Source organism: Carcharhinus amblyrhynchos, unplaced genomic scaffold, assembly GCF_965287045.1.
Source record: "Carcharhinus amblyrhynchos unplaced genomic scaffold, sCarAmb.v2.hapA scaffold_85, whole genome shotgun sequence".
NCBI classification, from domain to species: Eukaryota; Metazoa; Chordata; class Chondrichthyes; order Carcharhiniformes; family Carcharhinidae; genus Carcharhinus; species Carcharhinus amblyrhynchos.
In genome coordinates, this window is record NW_027649825.1 from 752,158 (window position 1) to 776,316 (window position 24,159).

The 24,159-nt window shown below is 45.6% G+C and overlaps 1 pseudogene; it reads right to left on the reverse strand.

Annotated features, from left to right (window-relative positions):
- Positions 1-1,802: 1,802 nt before the first annotated feature.
- LOC145337951 (ankyrin repeat and death domain-containing protein 1A-like) overlaps positions 1,803-24,159 on the reverse strand; it is a 28,725-nt pseudogene continuing 6,368 nt past the window's right edge.

The following is a 24,159-nucleotide window of genomic DNA, read 5'->3' on the forward strand; positions in this document are numbered from 1 at the left end:
TGCTCATACAGGCAATGCCATTGTCAGAGGCCAGAATCTCAGGAACCCCACACCTGCAGAATCTTTGTCGCAGTTTCCCAATGATAGCTTGGGAAATGATGGAGCTCATACAATGCATCTCCAACCATTTGGAATGCACATTAACCATAATTAAGAGCATGGGGCCTGAAAAAAGATAACAAAGTCAATATGCACTTGCACCCAGGGCCTATGAGGCCACTCCCTTGGATGTAGGGAGGTTGAGATGAGGAGCTTTTGATTCTCTTAGCATGACTCTCATGGTCTTCTTTAAAGTCCCAGCGATGCGTTATCATCAGTTACTATGAAGAAGTATCTGCCATAGACGTATTGATAGAGCATTTCAATGCCAAAAACAACTGCCAACCCCTTACTCGATCTGGGAATACTTCCACTCAGTGTCTGAGAGGGTCCTGGATGTGCGTGCAATAGGCTTCTCTGTTCCATCTCTCCTGTGATGTGCCAGTACCGTCACAACCCTGTCAGGCGAGGAGGCTTCGCATGTCAAGATAAGATACTCTGAGGTCAAAATGGGCCAATACATTCGGAACAAAAGTTGCTGTTTATGCTGTTGAGAACCTCCAACTACGGCACTCCCCCTATCCCCCCAGAACATTTTTGATGTTTCCGTAATAGGGCATGCATGGGGGCCAGCAAAGAAGTTAAATTAGGAATAATTCACCAATCCCAGGAAGGATTTCGATTCTGTAGGGTTCCTTGGAATTGGAGTCTCCTTAATGGCCTCACCATTCGGCCCATCACATTTTCACCGACCACAATCCCCATAAACCTACTTACTTACCCTGCTAACCACCTGGTCAATTTAGCATGGCCAATCAACCGAACCTGTACATCTTTGGACTATGGGAGGAAACCGGAACACCAGGAGGAAACCCACACAGACACGGGGAGAATGTGCAGATTCCACACAGACAAGCCAGGAATTGAACCCAGGTCCCAGGTGCTGTGAGGCAGCAGTGCTAACTATTGTACCATTGTGCCACCACTTACACTCCATTTGGCTGACTTTTGCCCAATCACCCAACCTATCTATGTTCTTTTCTAATTTCCTCTTCATAACAGGAATGAGAAGACTTTAGTGCGAGATAGTTTGTAATTTGCAAACTCTGGTAAGTAGCAGGCAGGTTGTGAGAGATTGAAGTGTCCTGAGACTAAGATAAGAGGATTCCCTGGATTGATGCTGAAGTGTAATTTTGTTTAAAAGGCAAAGTTAATAGTCAAAAAAAGGAAGGCATTGCTATCTATCGATTAACCAGACAAAATCCACATTTTGAGCTTAATTGGAACAAAATCCAATTATTCAACCTCGATATAAATAATCCCAGAATACCAGATCCCCTACGATCCCCTCATATAGGATCCCAATGGACAGGATCCTGATAATACAGAATCCCAGAATACCAGATCCCTATTCAATCCCCCCATATCAAATCCCAATGGAACATATCCGTATTAATTCCCATCACACTTACACCCAACCGCTTTCCATTTTATCAAACCACACATAGGTCAGAGAGTCCTTAACCAATTTACAATCTGAATAAACATTCAAACCCAATCCACACACAGTAGATTGCTCTCTGCAGCACTGTCCTTACACGATCCGGTCTGCCTCCTGTTTGCGACCATTGTGGTCAATGTTTGTTGATCACATGCCTTTTTAAAAAAAAAATCTTTTAATTACGAATCAGTTTTGAAGGATATCTCAGAAACTTTCCCATATTCAGTGACAGCTGCTGTTCCACCTGTGACTCCTGCACCGTTCACATGACCGTGCATCTCCGCGGAGAATCCTTCTCGGTGTTCGCCTGTCTACGTATCTTCTCTGTCTGAACAAAGACCATTCAGATAAAATGAATACACACAAAAATAATGTCAAGTTCAGTTAAGAGTCAAAAAAAGAAAGGCATTGCTATCTATCGATTAACCAGACACAATCCACATTTTGAGCTCAGTTGGATCAAAATCCAATTATTCAACCTCGATATAAATAATCCCAGAGTACCAAATCCCTAACGATCCCCCTCATATAGAATCCCAATAGACAGGATCCTTATAATACAGAATCCCAGAATACCAGATCCCTATCCAATCCCCCCATATCAAATCCCAATGGAACAAATCCGTATTAATTCCCATCATTCCAAAGGTGTGTAGGTTAGGTGAGCACAGTAAGAAGTCTCACAACACCAGGTTAAAATCCAACAGGTTTATTTGGTAACATAAGCTTCCGGCGCGTAGCCCCTTCATCAAGTGATGAAGGAGCAACGCTTACCTGATGAAGGGGCAACGTTCCAAAAGCTTGTGCTACCAAATAAACCCGTTGGACTTTAACCTGGTGTTGTGAGACTACTTACTGTGCCCACCCCAGTCCAACGCTGACATCCCCACATCATAGGTTTGGTGGATTAGCCATAGTAAATGTGTTGGGTTACAGAGATAGGGCCAGGGCGGGTACCTGGGCAAGATGCTCTTTCTTAGCGCCAGTGCAGACCCGTTGGGCTGAATGGCCCCCGCTGCACTGTAGCGATTCTATGGTTCACTTCAGAATCTATCTATAGAATCTCAATGGACCTTTATAGAGAATCCCAACAGACCACTCCCTTATTCACTCCCTTTATAGGGAATCCCAGCAGACCAGATCCTTGTTCACTCCCTTTATAAGGAATCCCAGTAGACCAGATCCTTATTCAGTCCTTTTATAGGGAATCCCAGCAAACCACTCCCTTTATAGAGAATCCCAGCAGAACAGACCCTTATTCACTCCCATTATACTGAATCCCAATGGACCAGTTAGTTCTAATTCTTTCGTATCACACTGAAACTAAGCAAACCTGCATTAAACTTCTTTTACTCGCTGCATTGTGTCGGATCCCTGTGGACCAACCTTCCAAGAAACTCCAATCAGTGCCATACACAAATTAACCGAGAGCACTCATCCCCAGCCACAGCGCCATGTCCCAATGAATTGTCAGTGGTTCAGGAACAAAAGAGAAATATTCCCAGTGTCAGGAACACAATTAACTGTAATTAATAAAGCGGTGGATTGATTACATTAAGTTTATAATTAATATGGAGGTTAAGCAGCAAAGGTGCTGGTGACACATTATTTATCCTGACCATTCTCAGGAGAAACATCTCAGTCCTGCAGCACTGGAACATCACCTGCTAGTTCAACATTCCCAATCTTCACCAGACTCTCATACAGCTCCTTGATGGGATGCTTGTCCAAGGTGACAAAGCCATGCAGCCAGATCAGCAGCATCCGGTATCCATGCTCCTTATAGCTATCACTTCCTGAATACAAAGCACAGATCAAACATAGGAACACTTTGCTTCAGGACAAGTCAGCTAAATGTGAATGCAAATTTAAAAACCTTTTCTCTTCCAGCAACGTGCATCTTAACTCCTTCCCACTCAGAGAGGCTCACAGCACAGAAACAGACCCTTCAGCCTAACTTGTCCATGCCGCCCTTTTTTTTAAACCCCTATGCTAGTCCCAACTGCGCACATTTGGCCCATATCCCTCTATACCCATCTTACCCATGTAACTGTCTAAACGCTTTTTAAAAGACAAAATTGTACCCACCTCTACCAGGTTATTGAGAGACTACTTACTGTGCCTATTCCAGTCCAACACTGGCAACTCCACATCACACCTCTACTACTGCCTCTGGCAGCTTGTTCCAGACACTCGCCACCCTCTGTGTGAAACAGTTGCAGCTCTGGACCCTTTTGTATCTCTCCCCACTCACCTTAAGAACATAAGAAATAGATACAGGAGTAGGCCATCTTGCCCTTCGAGCCTGCCCCGCCATTCAATAAGATCATGGCTGATCTGAAATGGATCAGTTCCACTTTCCCACTTTCTCCCCATAACCCTTAATTCCGTTGTCTATCAGAAATCTATCTACCCATGACTTAAATATATTCAGTGAGGCAGCCTCCACCACTTCAATGGACAGAGAATTCCAGAGATTCACCACCCTTTGTGTGAAGAAGTTCCTCCTCAACTCCAATCTAAACTGCACCCCCCCCTCCCTTATTTTGAGGCTGTGCCCTCTAGTTCTGCTATCCTTTCTAAGCAGGAAGAATCTCTCTACCTCTACCCTATCTATCCCCTTCATTATCTTGTAAGTCTCTATAAGATGTCCCCTCAGCCTTCTAAACTCTAACAAGTACAGACCCAGTCTATTCAATCTCTGCTCATAGGCTAACCCCCTCATCTCCGGTATCAGCCTAGTGAACCTTCTCTGTACTCCCTCCAAGGCCAATATATCCTCTCGCAAATGCGGTAACCAAAACTGCAGTACTCCAGTTGCAGCCTCACCAGTGCCCTGTACAATTGCAGCAAGACCTCTTTGCTTTTATATTCTATCCCCTTCGCTATAAAGGCCAACATCCCATTCGCCTTCTTGATCACCTGCTGCACCTGCAGAGTGGGTTTTTGCAATTCATGCACAAGGACCCCCAGGTCCCTCTGCACCGTAGCATGCTGCAGCTTTTCGCCCTTTAAATAATAATCCCTCCTACTATTATTTCTACCAATAACCTCACATTTGCTAACATTATACTCCATCTGCCAGGTCCTCGCCCACTCACTCAGCCTATCCAGATCTCTCTGCAGACTTTCCACACCCTCCGCGCAATTTGCTTTTCCACTTATCTTTGTGTCATCAGCAAATTTTGTCACCCTACACTCTGCCCCCTCCTCCAGATCGTCTATGTAAATGGTAAACAGTTGAGGCCCCAGCACCGATTCCTGCGGCACTCCACTAGTCACCAACTGCCAACCGAAGGGCTAGATTGCCTACTCCGGCACCTATTTCTTATGTTAACCAGAATCGTACCCATTAATTCGCCCAAGGCCTTGCTCCCTCCGATTTAAGTAATATCTCCAACTTCACAAACACTAATTCATGCCTCTTATCAGTCGCCAATTTTAATCACTCTGCCATTGGTAATAGGCTTGATGTGGGACAGCCCACTGTCCTTTGCAGTTTCTCACAATGCACAGAGCTTAAACTTCCAGCTTCAGACAGAATGGTTAGAACGAAGTAATCCCAGAGAGTAGATGAACTGCAGCCCCACGATTCAGCTTGTAAAAAACAAGAGGCTTGCCAATAGAATTGCATATTTCAGAGGAAGATACAGATAAAAGAGACATACTCATTGCAGGAAGATTATTACTCTGGGCATTGAAAAAGAACGCTTTCAATTTCTAGGATCCAAACACCTGTTCTGTCCAAGGCCTCCCTCTACAATATTACACAAAACATTCCAAGGTTAGGTTAAACTCAATATAGCTCTCTCTACACTGTCCCCCCATCAAACACTCCCAGGATGGGTACAGCACAGGGTTAGATATAGAGTAAAGATCCCTCTACACTGTCCCCCATCAAACACTCCCAGGACAGGTACAGCACAGGGTTGGATACAGAGTAAAGCTCCCTCTACACTGTCCCCCCATCAAACACTTCCAGGACAGGTGCAGCATGGGGTTAGATGCAGAGTAAAGCTCCCTCTACACTGTCCCCAGTCAAACAATCCCAGGACAGGTACAGCACGGGGTTAGATACAGCGTAAAGCTCCCTCTACACTGTCCCCAGTCAAACAATCCCAGGACAGGTACAGCATGGGGTTAGATACAGACTAAAGCTCCCTCTATACTATCCCCATCAAACACTCTCAGGACATGTACGGCATGGGATTAGATACAGAGTAAAGCTCCCTCTACACTGTCCCCCATCAAACACTCCCAGGACAGGTACAGCACGGGGTTAGATACAGAGTGAAGCTCCCTCTACACTGTCCCCCATCAAACACTCCCAGGACAAGTACAGCACGGCGTTAGATACAGAGTAAAGCTCCATCTACACTGTCCCCCATCAAACACTCCCAGGACAGGTACAGCATGGGGTTAGATACAGAGTAAAGCTCCCTCTACACTGTCCCCCCATCAAACACTCCCAGGACGGTACAGCACGGGGAAAGGTACAGAGTAAAGCTCCCTCTACAGTTTTAGCAAGTCCGAAGGGACAATTGTGCTGTGGCCCTACAGGAATCTAGGAAGTACAAGAGGGAACTTGAGAAAGCTATTAGAAAAGCAAAAATGGGGCATGAGAAAGGGCTTGCAAACAGGATTAGGGGGAATCCTGTGATATTTTATAAATACACTAAGGCAAGAAAACCAGCGTGGTTCCCTCCAGAGAAACCGGTCGGTTTTCTCTCCAGATTTTATGACTCTGCCAAAAAAATCAAGGGGTGTGTTTCACATCATCACAAGGAGGCTAGGCCTAAAGACGCTGGCAAAACCCGGATGTCCAGAGATTGGGGCACCATATTTAACGGGCGCCCAGATCAGGACAAGGAAAAAACCTCCCCCGAGCCCACCATGGTGGTTTTTCAGGGCCACCCCTCCCCCCATCTCCAATCAGATTCAGCTCTTTGCTACCTCTCCCTAATTCCCCTCTGATCTGTCCCTTCTGCCCCACCCCTCTGATCATCAGCACCTTCTTTCTCACCCCCACACAGTCAAAGCTGGCAAACCACCACCCCTGCCTCCCACCAGCCCCTGCTCCTCCATCCACTCCTGGCCCACAACCCCTCATGAACGAATCCCCTCACCCTCTCCTCCATAAGGCTCCCACTGGAGCCCACCCCTTTGCACAGATTGGCACTGCCAGTTGCCATTAGCAGGATGGCATGGTGCCAACCTGGCAATGCCAAACTGTGCCGAGGGGCAATGCCAGGCCATGTCTCTCTCTCTCCCTCACATATATACTTACCCGTTCGTCAATGTGACCCTCACAACAGGTTCAAGTCCAGGTGAATCTGTTGTAAACCGTGTTGACATGGCGTCAGATCGACACAATTTGAAGATTTGGCAAGGGATTAAAATACACTGGAGGGGCATGGGGCGTGTTTAATTATATTAAAATGCATGCAAATCAGGCGTGAACCTGATGAGCTCACGTTCTAGGTGTGGGGAAGATCTGAAGTCAATATCTCACCAGCGAGAACAGCAGCTTCTACATCTTGATTCCCTGCAGGTAACCTCACAGACGGTGATAAGAACATAAGAAATAGGAGCAGGAGTAGGCCATCTAGCCCTTCGAGCCTGCCCCGCCATTCAATAAGGTCATGGCTGATCTGTCGTGGCTCAGTTCCACTTTCCCGCCCTCTCCCCATAACCCTTAATCCCCTCGCTTATCAAAAACCCATCAACCCGCGTCTTAAAAATATTTAGCGAGGCAGCCCCCACCACTTCAAAGGGCAGAGAATTCCAGAGATTCACCACCCTTTGCGTGAAGAAGTTCCTCCTCAACTCCGTTCTAAACCACCCCCCCTTTATCTTGAGGCTGTGCCCTCTAGTCCTACTGTCCTTTCTGAGCGGGAAGAGTCTCTCCACCTCTATCCCATTCATCATCTTATACGTCTCAATGAGATCTCCCCTCATTCTTCTAAACTCTAACGAGTACAAGCCTAGTTTATTCAGCCTCTCCTCATAGCTCAACCCCCTCAACTCCGGTATCAGCCTAGTAAACCTCCTCTGCACTCCCTCCAAGGCCAAAATATCCTTGCATAAGTGCGGCGACCAAAACTGCACACAGTACTCCAGCTGCGGCCTCACCAATGCCCTATACAGCTGCAGCAAGGCCTCCCTACTTTTATATCATGGGCTTGAGATTTCGCTGGTTCTCCTTGCAACTCAGCATTGCATTAAAGTGTTTGGACAGATATATCTCTTGCTTCTTGTTCTCACATACTCACATTAGTCAAAGCTTAATGCAACCTGCCTGCTAAAAGCTGCCCATGCATACCAAGTCTCTGTCGCCAGGTGAAGTTGTGTCTCTGGGTACTTTTCACATTGAAATGAAAAGAATCGCAAACAAGCAACTGTGTGTTTGAGTTGGGAAATTGAACAAAACAGGAAATGCTTAAGGGATTCAAGTTCAAGGTAGTGATTACCTTGATAGCCACTGATTATCATCTTGGTTTACAAACAGGGCATATAAAGACAAAAGCTCAAATTTACAAGATAATAGTTGGAATGTGAGTCTATACAGGTAATAAAGTCTTAAAGGTACAGACAACGTGAGTGGAGAGAGGGCCAAGCACAGGTTAAAGAGATGTGTATTGTCTCCAGCCAGGACAGTTAGTGAGAGTCACTGACCAGAAACTGTTATGGAGATGCCGGCATTGAACTGGGGTAAACACAATAAGAAATCTTACAACACCAGCTTAAAATCCAACAGGTTTATTTGGTAGCAAACACCACTAGCTTTCGGAGCACTGCTCCTTTGTCAGGTGATGAAAGTTAGATCACCTGACGAAGCAGCAGCAAGCGCTCCAAAAGCTAGTGGCGTTTGCCACTAAATAAACCTGTTGGATTTTAACCTGATGTTGTAAGATTTCTTACAGAAACTGATAATCAAGTTTCACACACGAGGACAGCCTCAACTGGGATCTTGGGTTCATGTCACGCTATCTGTAACCCCCACGACTTGCCTGGGCTTGCAAAATCTCACTAACTGTCCTGGCTGGAGACAATACACATCTCTTTAATCTGTGCTTAACCCTCTCTCTGCTCACATTGTCTGTACCTTTAAGACTTGATTACCTGTAAAGACTTGCATTCCAACCATTATCTTGTAAATTGAGTTTGTGTCTGTATATACCCTGTTTGCGAACACAACTCCTCACTCACCTGAGGAAGGAGCTTGAGACTCCGAAAGCTGACGACTTGAGACTCTGAAAGATGGCAACCATCTTTGATGTGGAGATGGCAACAATCTCTGTTTGTGATCAGAACTCTCCACTCACCTGACGAAGGAACAGCGTTCCGAAAGCTAATGCGTTTACTACCAAATGAACCTGTTGGACTTGGTGTTGTGAGGCTTCTTACTGTGTTTACCCCAGACCAATACCAGCATCTCTACATCATAACCATCTTTGACACAGACAGCCAGTCGAGTTTCATTAAACTAAAGCACATCAGACCTCAGTAACTGTATAAAGCTCTGCTTCCTTGACCAATTGCCTCAGTGTTTCCCCCAGGTTTGCCTGATGTCTGCTTTTAACCCGTGGCTTTTTGCTTCAGGTACCTGTCCATTGAGTCTCCATGGCTTTGATGTGTTTGTTGGAAAAATCCCAGTGCTCTGCCAGCTTCTTCCAGTCGTCTGGCTTTAGATGCTTAGTGGCCAAAGTCCAGAAGACAGAGCGGATATGTTTCAGATTCTGCACGTGGCTAAGTGTGAAGTCCAGTGCAAACCCTCCCTGTCCTTCAGCAGCAGCCGTCCAGGTATTCTAAAGGAAAAAAAGCAGAAGGACATTTCCATCCATGACCATGTGGGGCACATTCAGTTGGACAGCAGTTACTGAAATTGGTTATTGGAAGGGTTAGTGTGGAGACCATCCAGACACTGGGTGCCACATTGAGTTAATGCAGGAGTAACTGCACACTCTAACTGATGAAAGCTGTCTGCTGTAACAGCTCAAGAGAGGTAGCTAAGAGAGGTGTCTACAATTCCACAGTGGAAGAGTCAATTACTACATAGGTTTAAGGTGTGAGGGGCAAGGTTTAAAGGAGATGTACAAGGAAAATTTTTTTACAAAGAGGGTGGTGGTTGCCTGGAACTCGTTGCCAGGGGAGGTAGTAGAAGCAGAAAGGATACTGAGTTTTAAGGGGCGTCTTGACCAAATACATGAATAGGATGGGAGTGGAGGGATATGGTCCCTGGAAGTGTAGGGAGTTTTAGTTCAGTTGGGCAGCACGGTCGGTGCAGGCTTGGAGGGCTGAAGGGCCTGTTCCTGTGCCTGTGCTGGAATATTCTTTGTTCTTTGTTTCTTGTTCCTTTATTGGGAATGGTAACACAGTGGCTTAATCTCCAGAGACAACTTTCTTCACATCTCTCTTCATGGGTGGCATGGTGGCACCGTGGTTAGCCCTGCTACCACACAGTGCCAGGGATCTGGGTTCGATTCCCAGCTTGGGTCAATGTCTGTATGGAGTTTTCACATTCTTCCCTGTCCGCGTGGGTTTCCACCCACACTCCAAACATTTCTGGTTAGGTTGATTGGCCATGTTAAATTGCCCCTCAGTGTCAGGGAGGTAAGCAGGATAAATACATGGGGTTACGGGGATGGAACCTGGGTGGGAATGTGGTGGGTGCAGACTGGATAGGCTGAGTGGCCTCCTTTTGCACTGTAGGGATAGTATGTAAATGAACTGAAACTCCAGAATGTAACAATGCTGGCCAGTTCCCTTCCCCGGCTGAATTTCCCTGGGGCTAACAGCCATGAACCATTCTTATATTCCATGTTGGACTGAAAACAGGAGCTGGTTTAGTTCTGAGCTTCTGCATTTACTGCATGAGGAGGATTGTACTAGATTTAGCTGGGCAAACACAGAGACCTACGCACAGTTGCTGTTCTCCTGGAATCAGAATCCAGTAGTGTCAGCCCCAGCTCAGAGGGCAATATCTTTACATCAGTCAGATGGCCATGGGCTCCAGAGCACTGAACCTAAATTGGCACTCCAGCACGGTACTGAAGGAACGCTGCACTGTCAGAGGGGCTACCTCGCTCCTGTCGACCTTTGTGGGTAGTTATTAAAGATCCCACGCCACTACTCAAAAATCCAGAGAAGTTCTCCCCGCACCTGGCCAGTGTTTATCCCTCAGCCAAGAGTTGCTACAACACAAGTGACTATGCTTCAAAAATACTTCATTGTCTTGAGGTTATGAATTTCTTCTTCTTCTAAACACTCACCCAGATGATTCTTCACCAATAATGTTTTATTCCATGACTCCAAGTACATGTTCCATATGCACCCACTGCTCCTCAACAGTGACTTAGAGCCATAGAGTCATGGAGGTTTACAGCATGGAAACAGGCCCTTCAGCCCAACTTGTCCATGCCACCTTTTTTTTTAAACATCGAAGCTAGTCCCAATTGCCCACATTTGGCCCATATCCCTCTACACCCATCTTACCCATGTAACTGTCTAAATGTTTTTTTTGCAAAATTGTAGCCACTGGCAGCTTGTTCTAGACACTCACCACCCTGTGCGTGGAAAAACTGCCCCTCTCACCTTCAACCGATGCCCTCTAGTTTTAGACTCCCCTACCTTAGGAAAAAGATATTGACTATCTAGCTGATCTGTGCCCCTCATTATTTTATAGACCTCTATAAGATCACCCCTCAGCCTCCTACACTCCAGGGTAAAAAGTCCCAGTCTATCCAGCATCTCCTTATAACTCAATCCATCAAGTCCCGGTAGCATCCTAGTAAATTTTTTCTGCACTCTTCCTAGTTTAATAATATCCTTTCTATAATAGGGTGACCAGAACTGTACACAGTATTCCAAATGTGGCCTTACCAATGTCTCATACAACTTCAGTAAGACGTCCCAACTCCTGTATTCAATGTTCTGACCAATGAAACCAAGCATGCCAAACGCCTTCTTCACCATTCTGTCCGCCTGTGACTCCACTTTCAAGGAGTTGTGAACGTGTATCCCCAGATCTCTTTGTAACTCTCCCCAACCCCCTACTGCCCTTCACATGCAAAGTTCAAAAACACAGCACGCTCAGACATAGAATAGATCATAGAATCCCTACAGTGCAGAAAGAGGCCATTCGGCCCATCAAGCCTGCACTGACGACTATCCCACTCAGCCCCTATCCCCATAACCTCACGCATTGACCCTGTTAATCCCCCTCATACTTACCAAGTTCCCTGCCTTGAACCTCTCTGTCTTGATAATCATGTCAACCAGAGCAGCGTGCTGGCTACATGCAGCGAGATCCAGCTCTGTCTTCCCCTGCTGTGGATAAATTCAGATGTCACTTCATTGAATGAATCACGAGGGCAGGAGAGGAGAAGGAGGAGGTGTTGGTTCTCAGTCTTTCGAGAGCTCGGTGGGTAAATGGTGCTGAGTTACGGGGAACAGCAGGTCACAGAATCTCCCCATCATTGCTTAGTTAACTGATTGCAATTGGAACACTGCAGATGACAGTATCTACAGAAGCGACAAAAGGATGACTGAGTCAAGCTGTTAAAACAGCAGACCGGGCAGGGTTGCTGAAACAGAGACGTACATGAAAGAACAGGACACTAAGCCACTACCTGGATAGCTCCAATAGCAGGAAGCCAGTGTTACGGCAGATAGTAAATGGCTGGGACTCATCACTCTAGCTGGCTCCAGCCTGGATTCCTTTAGCAATTCACATTGAACCTAATTTAAGAGGATGTCTGCCATGAGATTTGTTTTAAGGCCTTGCCTCACACACAATCGTCTGTCTGACTGACAGGTTGGTAAACTCTTTTTCCACATTTTGTTCTATTGCCTGCCATTCGGGTTACCTGGCAACATCTCCAGGGTAACACCACCAGTTATCCCGGCATTCGCTCACTCCCTATGCCACAAGAGGTCAGTGAGTGCACTGCAAGTTCTTTATAGGGAAGAAATAAGGACTGGCTCTATACTCCATAGGATGGTGCGGCTGGGGGTCGAGGGTGAGGGGCCTGGGGCAAGAGAGGACCGACCCATCTCATTAGCAAGTAAAGACAAGATGTGGGTTCACACGTAACAATACATGCTGCATGGATTTCCTGTTTGATTTGATTTATTATTGTCACATGTACTGGGATACAGTGAAAAGTATTGTTTCTTGCGTGCTATACAGAAAAAGCATAACGTTCACAGAGAAGGAAATAAGAGAGTGCAGAATGTAGTGTTACAGTAGTCTCACCAACCTTTATATATACACCGTAGAAAGCATTCTTTCTGGTTGTATCACAGCTTGGGATGGGCTCCTGCACAAGACCACAAGGAACTACAAAAGGTCGTGAATGTAGCCCAATCCATCACGCAAACCAGCCCCCCATCCATTGACTCTGTGTACACTTCCTGCTCCCTCGGCAAAGCGGCCAGCATAATTAAGGACCCCACACCCCGGACGTTCTCTCTTTCACCTTCTTCCTTCGGGAAAAAGATACAGAAGTCTGAGGTCATGTACCGATTCAAAAACAGCTTCTTTCGTGCTGCTGTCAGACTTCTGAATGGACCTACCTCACATTAAGTTGATCTTTCTCTATGCTATGTCTGTAACACTACATTCTGCACCCTCTCCTTTCCTTCTCTATGAACGGTATGCTTTGTCCGTACATAGTGCGCAAGAAACAATACTTTTCATTGCATACTAATACATGTGACAATAATAAATCAAATCAAATCAAAAAGTCATAGCTGCGGTGTAGAGAAAGATCAACTTAATGCAAGGTAGGTCCATTCAAAAGTCTCACAGCAGCAGGGAAGAAGCTGCTCTTCAGTTGGTTGGTACGTGACCTCAGACTTTTGTGTCTTTTTCCTGATGGAAAAAGGTGGAATAAAGAATGTCCGGGGTGTGTGGGGTTCTTAATTATGCTGGCTGCTCTTCCCAAGACAGCGGGAAGTGTAGACAGAGTCATTGGATGGGAGGCTGGTTTGTGTGATGGATTGGGCTACATTCACAACCGTTTGTGAGGATGAGTTTTCCGAATGTCCTCCAGCATTAATGCATCATATAATCTCACAATGTCAGCAGGTGCCCTGTGCCAACTCCTGTTAAGTTTCTGAATGCATGGCTCCTTCTCACCTTGTCCTGAAGCTGCAAGTTAATTTTTTTTTGAGAAGCATCTCCACAATTGTGAACTGTCGCTGTTCAACTGCCAGATGTAATGCAGTCTGCTGCCTCTGCAGATAGAGAAAGAAAACAACTGCCCTTGTGACGCAAGTAATGTCCCAAACAATCTTTTTTCTAAGCTCCATGTCTCGCTAATGCACAGCAACCCATAAATAACACTCAGGCACTTTCAAGTTGCCCCATTTAAAGATTTTGTATTCATTTGTGGGACATGGGTGTTGCTGGCTGGCCAACATTTATTGCCCATCCCTAGTTGCCCTTGAGAAGGTGGTGGTGACAACTGAGTAACTTGCGGGCGAATGGGCCAGGAAATGGCAAATGGAATTTAATGTTGGCAAGTGTGAGGTGGTCCACTTTGGTAGGAAGAATGGTAGGAAGGACTATTACTTACGGGGCGAAAAACTGCAGCAGGCGACGGTGCAGCGGGACCTCGGGGTCCTTGTGCATGAGTCGCAAAAACCCAGCTTGCAGGTGCAGCAGGTGGTCAGGAAGGCGAATGGGATGCTGGCCTTCATAGCGAGGGGGATTGAATATAAAAGTAGGGAGGTCTTGCTGCAGCTGTATAGGGCATTGGTGAGGCCGCAGCTGGAGTACTGTGTGCAGTTTTGGGCGCCGCACCTGCGCAAGGATATTTTGGCCCTGGAGGGAGTGCAGAGGAGGTTTACTAGGCTGATACCGGAGTTGAGAGGATTGAGCTATGAGGAGAGGCTGAATAAACTAGGCTTGTACTCGTTAGAGTTTAGAAGAATGAGGGGAGATCTCATTGAGACGTATAAGATGATGAATGGGATGGATAGGATAGAGGTGGAGAGACTCTTCCCGCTCAAAAAAGACAGTAGGACTAGGGGGCACAGCCTCAAGATAAAGGGGAGGCGGTTTAGAACGGAGTTGAGGAGGAACTTCTTCACTCAAAGGGTGGTGAATCTCTGGAATTCTCTGCCCGTTGAAGTGGTGGAGGCTGCCTCGCTAAATATTTTTACGAAGCGGGTTGATGGGTTCTTGATAAGAGAGGGGATTAAGGGTTATGGGGAGAGGGCGGGAAAGTGGAACTGAGCCACAACAGATCAGCCATGATCTTATTGAATGGCGGGGCAGGCTCGAAGGGCTAGATGGCCTACTCCTGCTCCTATTTCTTATGTTCTTATTTCAGAGGGGCAGTTGAGATTCAACCACATTGCTGTGGCTCTGGAGTGTGTAGGCCAGACCAAGTAAGGACAGCAGATTTCCTTCCCTAAAGGACGTTAGTGAACCAGATGGGTTTTTCCAACAATGGGTCATCTGTAGATTCTTAATTCCAGATATTTTTTATTGAATTCAAATTCCACCATTGCCGTGGCGGGATTCGAACCTGGGGTCCCCCAGAACATTAGCTGAGTTTCTGGATTAACAGTCTTGTGATAATACCACGAGGTCACCGCCTCACATGTACTGCACACACAGGACAAAAGCCAATTACCCTGGATGCTGGAATCTGAACCAAAAGGGAAAATGCTGGAAATGCCCAGCAGGTCTGGCAGCATGTGTGGGAGATAAAAGAGCTGACATTTCGAGTCCAGACGACCCTTCACCAAAGCTCAGCCCAGAATTTCCAGCATTTTCTCTTTTGGTTACTGCGCATACAAACTCTGCAAAATGATTTAATGATACTATTTATTTGAAATAAACAGGCTGTGAACAAAAAACAGAGGGAATATTGATCCTAAAGCAAGATACCAGGGAATATCAGAAGAGTTTGGAGGGAGGTTGGAGCACATTCAGTGCTGGCATGCACATTACAGGAATGTCCATTACATGGACATGTTTCAGAACAAGTGCTACAATCACAGGGCAGGCTCATTATAAGCATGAGTATTACAACCCTATCCATTACAAATGTGCGTTACAAATATTTCCTTATTACAGAAACATCCATCATAGACACAAGTTACAAACAATGATCTTATTTAAGTTTTGAGTTGAAACATTACACCAGATGAAATGTACATTTTGATTTTAATGGTGTGAGGGACATAAGCTTGTTAGAACTCAGGCTATAAAAAGTGGTTTCTGTAAACTCTGTGAATGGACTGTAAGCTGTATTTCGGTGCAAGGCTGCCAGTTTATCAATCCTTTACTTATTTTCTTTTGCTAACATCCCAAACAGAAGTTGACTTGCTTTATATTTACTCCAAGTCTTTTCTTTTGAGTGTCTAATTGCCTCCCCAAGCATTTCAATTTCTTCCCATTAATGGGAGCGACACAGTGGTTAGCGCTGCTGCCTCATAGCGTCAGGGACCTGGGTTTGATTCCTGGCTTGGGTCAGCGTCTGAGTGGAGTCTGCACATTCCTATAGAATAGAATCTCACTGTGCCATTCAGCCCATCGAGTCTGCACCAACCACAATTCCACCCAGGCCCTATCCCCATTACCCCACATATTTACCCTAGTTACTAAGACACTAAGGGGCAATTTTGACACGGCCAATTCGCCTAACCTGCACATCTTTGGACTGTGGGAGGAAACTGGAGCACCTGGAGGAAACCTACGCAGGCATCGGGGGGGAATGTGCAAACTCCAGACAGACAGTGACTCGAGCCGGGGATCGAACCCAGCTCCAACCTGGCTCCCTGGAGCTGTGAGGCAGCAGGACTAACCACTGTGCCACCGTGCCGCCCTACATTCTCCCTGTGTCCGCATGGGTTCCTCCCACAGACCAAAGATGTGCGGGTTCAGTGGATTGGCCAGGCTAAATTGCCCCTTAGTGTGTTAGGGGGATTAGGAAGGTTACTACGATAAGACCTGGGTGGGATTGTTGTCAGTGCAGACTCAATGAGTGAAACAGCCTCCTTCTGCACCAAAGACTCTGATTCTATAACAGAAACAGAAAAATACTCAAGGAAATTAGGAGTTTTAACAAAAATTTAACTTCGCAACTTAATGATTCTTAACTATTTCACTCCAGTTAATAACATAAGAACTTAGGAGCAGGAGTGGGCCATCGGGCCCCTTGAGCCTGCTCCACCATTCAATAAGATCACAGCTGATCTTTTTGTGGACTCAGCTCCACTTCCCCCCCCACTGCTCACCATAACTTTAATTCCAGTTGGGTTTAACTTTGAATCAAAATCTGCACAATATTCAGTGGTCACGAGAACCTACATGGTCACTGATGTTGATGTCACAACCGGCATCTACCAAAAGCTTGACAAGCTGGACAGAGTTGTCTTCACAGCAAGATGGAGGCTGGCACACTGTCAATTATAAGATAAAATGGCACAATTAATCTCAATCTCAGTGCGTGAAACAGTCTATTTCTTATTCATCTCCTACCATCAAAGTCTGACCAAATCCGACACAGTTTAATGTCTATATGTCCAATAAATGAGAAATGGATCTATCTCCATGTAGGGCTAGGTTAGAGGCTACAGTCTAGATTGACACTGGCCAGAATTTTATCGGAACACCCGCCCCGATTCCGGAGGTGGGCGAGGTTCAGAGAACGGCATTCTCTGTTGGCCTCGGGTGGGATCATGCGAAATTCGGGTGGACATGCCGGTAAAATTCCACCCCCTCAGTGTCACTGGACATGAGTAGTATCAGCAGTCAGCCATTGTACACACTTCCTCCTCGATCTTCTCCCCAAACCTCTCCACTCCCTTTTCAAACCTTTAAAGACGCACCATAGAAAGCATTCTTTCTGGTTGTATCACAGCTTGGTATGGGCTCCTGCTCTGTCCAAGACCTCAACACGTCCACGCATCCTGGACATTCTCTCTGCCACCTTCTTCCAGCGGGGAAAAGATACAAAACTCTGGGGTCACGTACCAACCAATTCCAGAACAGCTTCTTCCCTGCTGCCGTCAGACTTTTGAATGGACCTACCTCACATTAAGTTGATCTTTCTTTGCACCCTAGCTATGACTGTAACACTACATTCTGCACTCTCTCCTTTCCTTCTCTATGAACAGTATGCTTTGTCTGTATAGTGTGCAAGAAACAATACCTTTCACTGTATACTAATACTTACAACAACAATAAATCAAATCAAAGAAACTACAAAGAGACATGAAGGTAGTCCAGTCTATCGCTCAAACCAACCTCCCATCCATTGACTCTGTCTACACTTCCCACTGTCTCAGGAAAAGCAGCCAGCATGATTAAGGACCCCATACACCTCAGACTTTCTCTCTTCCACCTTCTTCCGTTGGGATAAAGTTACAAAAGTCTGAGATCACGTACCAATCAACTCAAGAATAGCTTCTTCCCTGCTGCTGTCAGACTTTTGAATGGACTTACCCTGCATTAAGTTGATCTTTCTCTACACCCTAGCTATGACTGTAACACTACATTCTGCACTCTCTCCTTTCCTTCTCGATGAACAGTATGCTTTCTCTGTATAGTGCGCAAGAAACAATACTTTTCACTATATCCGAATACATGTGACAATAATAAATAAAACTAAATATTAATTTGATCTTTCTCTACATCCTAGCTGTGACTGTAACACTACATTCTGCACCCTCTCCTTTCCTTTTCTATGAACGGTATGCTTTGTATAGCATGCAAGAAACAATACTTTTCACTGTATGCAAATACATGTAACAATAATAAATCAAATCAAAGTGACACTGGTCAGCCTCTAACGCCTTATTTAAATACTTATTTTTCAGGTATCAGCCTAGGCAGTTTGTGTCAGCGGCTATTCAACCATAGGAGCCATATAGCCCAGCCCTGGCACGATTTGAAATCTGTCATCTGAAACCTGATCAGAAGTGGGAAGCCTGGCTGATTTTTTTTGTTCCTTTATTGTGCCCTAGCTGAGATCAGTTAATTCAGCATCTTCGGCTTGCTCAGAGCTTAGACAGCGGTGATGATGTCTTCATCCTTACCTTAGCCACCGCATTCACATCGATCCCTTCTTCCACCAGTAAACGACAGACATCTTTGTGTCCCTGTCTCACCGCATAGTGCAGAGCATTGAGGTTTTGCTGATTGAAGAAACAGAAATTAGACCTTCAGCTACCAGTAATGAGGCACTGATAACCTGCATCTGTTCACCAAAGTTGACTCCATACTGTTGAGATATAAATACACAAGTGGCAATTCTTCCACACCCATAAGGCAGGCAGTTCCCCGGGAATGGTGAGATTCCTGAAGGCATAAAGCGATTATCACCATCAAGGGCTGCTTTTAAAAATGAGTTTCATCAAAAAAAAAGCCTCATAAAGAAGGGTTTATCCCATCAAGGATCCCCTGATAGGGTGATCTCATGACCAAGGACTTTCTTAAACAATGGGATTATTTAGACCATAAGACATAGGAGCAGAATTAGACCACTCGGCCCATCGAGTCTGCTTCGCCATTCAATCATGGCTGATGAGGATTTCTCAAAATCCTCCCTAACAGAGTTGGGGAAATCCCATTACAAGGGAACGATGTTCCCACTTGTCGCTCCCTAATCACTGTGGTGGCTACGCAACTTATTGCCACTATCCTGGCACTTTGTAAAGGGTGTTGGTGAGGTGACATCTGGAATATTGTGTGCCGTTCTGGTGTCTTTATCTGAGGAAAGATGCCCTTACCAAAGAGGGAGCACAGCATCAAATTTTGTTTAACTTAGCTCCTTTGAAGGGCCTTGGAGTCTTTAACTACTTTAAAAGGTACAGCTTGTTGTCATGATGGATGCAGGTTTCCAGCTCTCCTGATATGCAAGACAAGTAAGAAGTCTTACAACACCAGGTTAAAGTCCAACAGGTTTATTTGGTAGCACAAGCTTTCGGAGTCTCACTCTTTCATCAGGTGAGTGGGAATTCTGTTCACAAACAGGGCATTTACAGACACAAACTGAAGTTCCAAGATAATGATTGGAATGCGAGTCTTTACAGGTTATCAAGTTTTAAAAGTACAGACAATGTGAGTGCAGAGAGGGCCAAGCACAGGTCAAAAAGATGTGTACTGTCTCCAGCCAGGACAGTTAGTGAGATTTTGCAACCATTATCTTGTAAATTGAGTTTGTGTCTGTATATGCCCTGTTTGTGAACACAAATCCTACTCGCCTGAAGAAGGAGCCTGAGAGTCCGAAAGCTTGTGCTGTCAAATAAACCTTTTGGACTTTAACCTGGTGTTGTGAGACTTTTTACTGTGCTTACCCCAGTCCAACACCGGCATCTGCACATCGTGAAAGATGAGCCAGGATTGTACCACACATTCGTACTGTTCAATACTTTACCTATTCGCAGTGTTCCAGAGTTACTGTACTTGCACTGCTTCACATCTGTACTCACATTGCACCGCATGTTAATTTGACACTGGTTGTCAAGCAGCAATTTTACACAGTTGAAGTGGCCACCTTAAGACGCAAGGTGCAGGACCGTTTGTCCATCCTGAAACATGGAGCAGGGAAACAGGGGTTCAGAATTCTTTAACATGCTCCAGTTTAAATATTTTATTCACATATAAGGTGCTGGTGAGGCCTCACCCAGAGTACTGTGTACAGTTTTGATATACTGGCACTGGAAGGGGTGCAAAGGAGATTCACTAGGTTGATTCTGGAGTTGAGAGGGTTGGCTTATGAGGAGAGATATAAATGCTTTGGAGGTAAATGTAACTGGTTTGATTAGCAAGTTTGCAGACGACACAGAGGTTGATGGATTTGCGAATAGTGGTGAAGACCATCAGAGGAGACAGGATAGAGACCAGTTGGAGACTTGGGCAGAGAGATAGTAGATGCAGTTTAATCCGGACAAATGTGAGATAATGCATTTTGGAAGGTCTAATACAGATAGGAAATATACAGTAAATGGCAGAACCCTTAAGAATATTGATAGGCAGAGGGATCTGGGTGTACAGGTACACAGGTCACGGAAAGTGGCAATGCAGGTGGAGAAGGTAGTCAAGAAGGCATACGGCACGCTTGCCTTCATCGGCCGAGGGTATTGAGTTTAAAAATTAGTCATGTTGCAGCTTTATAGAACTTTAGTTAGCCCGCACTTGGAATACAGTGTTCAATTTTAGTTGCCACACTGCCAGAAGGATGTGGAGGCTTTGGAGAGGGTACAGAAAAGATTTACCAGCATGTTGCTTGGTATGGAGGGCATTAGCTATAAGGAGAGGTTGGAGAAACTTGGTTTGTTCTCACTGGAGCAACAGAGGTTGAGAGGAGACCTGATAAAAATCTGCAAGATTATGAGAGGCATGGACAGAGTGGATAGTCAGAAGCTTTTTCCCAGGGTGGAAGAGTCAATTACTAGGGGGCACAGGTTTAAGGTGTGAGGGACAAGGTTTAAAGGAGATGTACGAGGCAGATTTTTTTACACAGAGAGTAGCAGGTGCCTGGAACTCACTGCCAGGGGAAGTAGTGGAAGCAGATATGGTTGTGACTTTTTAGGGGCGTCTTGACAGGTACATGAATAGGATGGGAATGGATGGAAATGGTCCCTGGAAAGGGTAGGGGGTTTTAGTTCAGTCGGCCAGCATGGTTGGTGCAGGCTTGGAGGACCAAAGGGTCTGTTCCTGTGCTTTAATTTTCTTTGACTCAGTAGACTGGAGCTATACTCATTGGAATTCAGGAGAATGAGGGGAGATCTTATGGAAACATGTAAGATTCCGAAGAGAATAGATAAGATAGAAGCAGAGAGATTGTTTCCACTGTTCGGTGAAACTAGAACTAGGGGGCAAGGCCCCAAAATAAGGGGGAGCAGATTTAGGACTGAGTTGAGGAGGAACTTCTTCAAACAAGGGGTTGTGAATCTGTGGAATTTCCTGCCCAGTGAAGCAGTTGAGGCTCCCTCATTGAATGTTTTTCAGGCAAGGACAGATAGATGTTTGAACAGGAAAGGAATTAAGGGTTATGGTGAGCGGGTGGATAAGTGGAGCTCAGTTCACGAAAAGATCAGCCATGATCTTATTGAATGGCAGAGCAGACTCAAGGTGCCAGACGACCTAATCCTGCTCCTAGTTCTTGTGTTCTTAAATCACCATTCCAACTTCTGAGCCACTGGTGGCAGCGTGGTTGGGGTGCGGTCATCCCAAAGCTTCACATCAGATCCCGAGAGGATCATTCACTTTGTTTGGTGGATTCTAGGAAAGGGTGATGTCATGGTGACTGGGACACTTGGTTCAGCTCCTCTTAGATCAACACCTCAATGTGGCACTTAGCCCCACAGAGCAGGAGAGAACCCCCAGTGAGGGAGTGGGCCCCAAAGAACAGCAGAGAATTATATTCCAGGTGCAAGATAGAACTGGAGCCAATCTTTACACATTTAAAAATGTGATTACAGATTAATGAGGTAGAGGTGCTGGCATTGGACTTGGGTGGGCCCAGTAAGAAGCCTCACGAATCAGGTCAAAGTCCAACAGGTTTACTTGGAATCACAAACTTTTGGAGTGCTGCCCCTTCATCAGGTCCACAAACCACCTGAGGAAGGAGCAGTGCTCCGAAAGCTCGTGATTCCAAATAAACCTCTTGGGCTTTAACCTGGTGTTGTGAGACTTATTATAGATTTACACATATATCTCCTATTCCAACAACGATTATCAGTCTGTGTCTGTTTGTGGTGAGTTAAGTTAATCTCCAGTTACTGCCCACCAGCAGCATACAATTAATATATCATTAACAGAGCACTGCCTGTTAGGCTACCGAGCCTTTTGGACAGAACTGTCCAGTGGGTCACTGAGCTCTACAGTGCAAGGGAATACCAACTGGTGAAGTACTGAAATGCACGGCAGAGGAAGGCACGACCCATTGTGGAGCTAAGCCCCTCAGATCCAGAGAGCACCATGAGGCTAAGCGCTGCAGATCAGAAAGGTCACAGAACCCCTTAACCAGCTTTACCGAGTTAGTGACTCGCAATCAGTACAGCTATTCAGTATTGGGCAGTGGCAAACCAATTCTTAATGACAGAAAGTTCAAAATACAAATCTACCTGTGGTAAAAAAGCAAAGAAAATTACAGCACAGGAACAGGCCTTTTGGCCCTCCAAGCCTGCACTGACCACGCTGCCCGACTGAACTAAAACCCCCTACCCTTCTGGGGACTAAATCCCTCTATTCCCATCCTATTCATGTATTTGTCAAAACGGCCCTTAAAAGTCACTGCGGTATCTGCTTCCACCACCTCCCCTGGCAAAGAGTCTGTAATAATGTTACGGACATAAGAACATAAGAACTAGGAGCAGGAATGGGCCATCTGGCCCCTCAAGCCTGCTCTGCCATTCAATAAGATCATGGCTGATCTTTTTGTGGGCTCAGTTCCACCTACCCACTCACTCACCATAATCCTTAATTCCTTTACTGTTCAAAAATTTATCTATCTTTGCCTTAAAAACATTCAATGAGGGAGCCTCAACTGCTTCACTGGGCAGGGAATTCCACAGATTCACGATCCTTTGTGTGAAGAAGTTCCTCCTCAATTCAGTCCTAAATCTGCTCCCCCTTATTTTGGGGCCTTGCCCCCTAGTTCTAGTTTCACCGAACAGTGGAAACAATCTCTCTGCTTCTATCTTATCTATTCTCTTCGGAATCTTACATGTTTCCATAAGATCTCCCCTCATTCTTCTGAATTCCAATGAGTACAGCCCCAGTCTATTCAGTCTCTCCTCATAAGCCAACCTTCTCAACTCCAGAGCCTGTAATAGCCAGACAAAATGGGTGTTCCTTACAACTGTGCTCCCACATTGCCTCAAGCCAGCAGCCACCTATAAAGCTTCATGTTGGTCCAAGACTAACCTGGTTTTTGGTTTCGGTGTAGATATCGTCTATCAGATTCTCCAGCACATGCACATGTCCCTGTCTTGCTGCCAAATGAATGATGCTGTTTCCTTCCTGGGTAGAGAGTGAAGAATTGGACACACATTATCATCAATGAAGCAGGGTCATTCTCAGGCCACCACATACTCAATAAGGTGTTGTGCCCGTACAGGAATTACCTTGTCTTTAATCTGGTGGTCACAGTCGAGGGAACGAAGGTGCATTATCACAGGCAACTGGCCATTCTCTGCAGCCAGTAATAAAGGCGTCTTTCCATTCTGAAGGACAAAAATGTCAGGTAACTGAGTCAAGCACATAGTCATTTTCTGCCCTGAATCGAACTACTCAAGTGTCCTGGGCATGGTAAAATGTACCTGCTCCCTGCAAATGGGAAGGGAAAGGCATTTGGTGGTGAAGGGAGGGAGATTCTGAGGAGCAGGGCAATATAAATAAAAAACAAACAATCCTGGAGGTGAAAGGAGGGTGTGTCTAAATTCAGGAGTTTGAGACAAGGGTTAGACATCACCCTGAAGCTGGACTAGAGAGGGGTTTCCTTATCTGTAATCAACAAGTAGTCCATTTGCAACAGCTTTGCTCTTCCAGTCATTTCTATGTCTTGTAGACAGTTGGATCCCAGTATTGATCCCTGTGGAAAGCCACTGGTTACAGATTGTCTAACCTGTTAATGAACCCCTTCTCCCCA